Source organism: Austrofundulus limnaeus, unplaced genomic scaffold (assembly GCF_001266775.1).
Source record: "Austrofundulus limnaeus strain Quisiro unplaced genomic scaffold, Austrofundulus_limnaeus-1.0 Scaffold686, whole genome shotgun sequence".
Lineage (NCBI taxonomy): Eukaryota > Metazoa > Chordata > Actinopteri > Cyprinodontiformes > Rivulidae > Austrofundulus > Austrofundulus limnaeus.
Genome location: NW_013953088.1, coordinates 212,040 through 214,198, shown reverse-complemented (window position 1 = coordinate 214,198; position 2,159 = coordinate 212,040). Strand labels below are relative to the sequence as shown.

Sequence of the window (2,159 nt, the reverse complement as noted above, 5' to 3'; positions counted from 1 at the left end):
GCTCTAAACTTTTCAGGCAATCTATTAGTTTCTTCTTGTAACCACTTCCTGGATCTCTCTTCAGCGGCTCGTAGTCCTTCTGGTTCAGAATATCTGTGCACCTTCCTTTGTCTGCTGGAAGAATGATGATGTTCTTGTCCTTGCTGAGGGTAGTGAGAGCGTCTCTCTCTTCTCTGCTGATATTAGAAGGTGGTGGTTTGGCGTTGCCGAGGCAGGCTGAAACTTTATTCCTAAGTTGCTCAATCCTCAAAATGTTCAAAATGTCCTGATGCATCTCAGTAATCCAGGTAAAAAATCAAAAAGAAAAAGAGTTTGTGCCTGAAACTCTCAGACTGAATAAGTCTCTTGGAGAAGAGACGAAACGTTTCATTAGAGAAGAACCCGTCCAGAAAACCTACACAATTTTTTTCTTTTTGATAAGATCCATAATGCAGTTTTGTTTAATGATTGTAAATAAGCACCACAAAAGGTGCGTTTCATCAAATGTTATCAGGGGGTTTTATTTTTATTTTTTTACTGTAACATAATAAAAATATTCTACGCGATTTAATAAATAATTTCTGTAACCCAACACTTGAAACTCGTTTAGGATTTGGGTCACAGAACGAGGTGCAACGCCGGCTTTGAAATATTAGCCTCCTGGTTATTTACAGACATCTTCTTGTTGACGATTAAATCGGTTGCATAACAATGAATTATTCGTCTTGTACTTTCTTCAAAGCTACACATGATCGAGATGCATTTACAAGAACCGACCAGTATGTGGTAGCTGGTGGTTATGGTCGTAAACGCCTGGTTAGGTTCGGCTGCGGGTCGATCCGCCCAGAAAGCGGAGAGGTAGTTTCTGGGCCTTCAAAGCCCACTGCGCTGACACATACACAGGCCTCACTGCTTCTACAGGCCTGCAGTTATACTCGCTCTTCAAGCATTTGCTGCAAAACTGAAGACTTTAAACACACACTGAAGCTTCTTGGTAGCTAAAATTATCGATCAAACATTTTCGTGAACAACGTTCTTGCTGACTAAGTGTCATGAACGCCATTTGCAACGAGCAGCAGTCGTGCTAAGAAGACGAGCCGATCTAAATGCTAGCAGGCTGTTAGCTTAAGAGTAAATATTTCAAAAAATACAATTAAACAAGCCACCTTAAAGACACAACTCGACAATCTATTAGTGTTTAACCTACACAATGACATTTTTGCTTAAACTAAACGCGAAGTCAATTCACTATTCCAAATTAGTTACTAATAGTGACATGGGAGTCGTCTATTTCCTGGAAATGAACAGGGTTTTCAGATACTTCAAGTTGTAACACGGCTAAAAGAAACTTAAAAATATAAAACCTCGGACACCCAGGAGGTACAACATTTTAGGATCCCTATTGTTTTCCATATACAATAGAACATTTTTAAATTCGCATTGAATGGTACCGTACATACATGTCTTCAACTTGTAAACACGGCACATTAAAAGGAAATGTTCGTTTTCAGTGTGTAGTCAGGCCCTTCTGCGAGTAGTTAGCATCGGCGATGCTAACAGGACATGCTAATTGGAAAACATTTATTCTGTCCGTTAATTAAAATGTAATCACGCTGACACCGTAGCTAACAAAGARAACCGTAACAGAGACTGAGAAATATAAGTAACACCAAATACAGTAATGTTACCTTGACTAGCTCGGCTAACAACTCACCAGGAATTTGATATGACTTCCCCTCTCGGTGGTGTCGTTGTATTTATATTACATAAACGTCGCCTGTATTAGTGTCGGTTTCGCAGGACACAATCTTGTTACTAAAAAGAACGGATCCCTACGTTTTCCCCTTAGCTTCTGAGTGTTTTTCCTGCGTCACCGGTGCCGTAACAACCCCCCTAACACTATCTATCTATCCGGTTTCTGGAGCTTGTTGTCACCTCGGTCCCAGCAGTCACAACTTGAATCARCTCAACATGGCGGAAGCGCAGTCGGACATCAGTAAAACGGGACAGTCGAATGAGTGAACTCCAACACCCAGCGATGTCTATGAGCTCGTCTGCATCACACAACCCAGACCAGCTATGCTCAGCGGCCGCTGAATGGAAAGGGCATAAAAAAACCCTCTCAATTTCGATAAGTAACTCCGGCTCCAGCAAATACTCCGATCCCGACTTTTACTAAA

The 2,159-nt window shown here is 41.3% G+C and overlaps 1 protein-coding gene across 1 annotated transcript in view; it reads right to left on the bottom strand.

Moving 5' to 3' along the window:
- The window catches only part of LOC106531868 (ubiquitin specific peptidase 9 X-linked), a gene marked incomplete at its 3' end in the record, with an annotated part of 31,880 nt that extends 29,721 nt beyond the window's left edge, over window positions 1-2,159 (bottom strand). Inside the window, 1 exon segment of the mRNA XM_014027806.1 lies at window positions 1,694-2,159.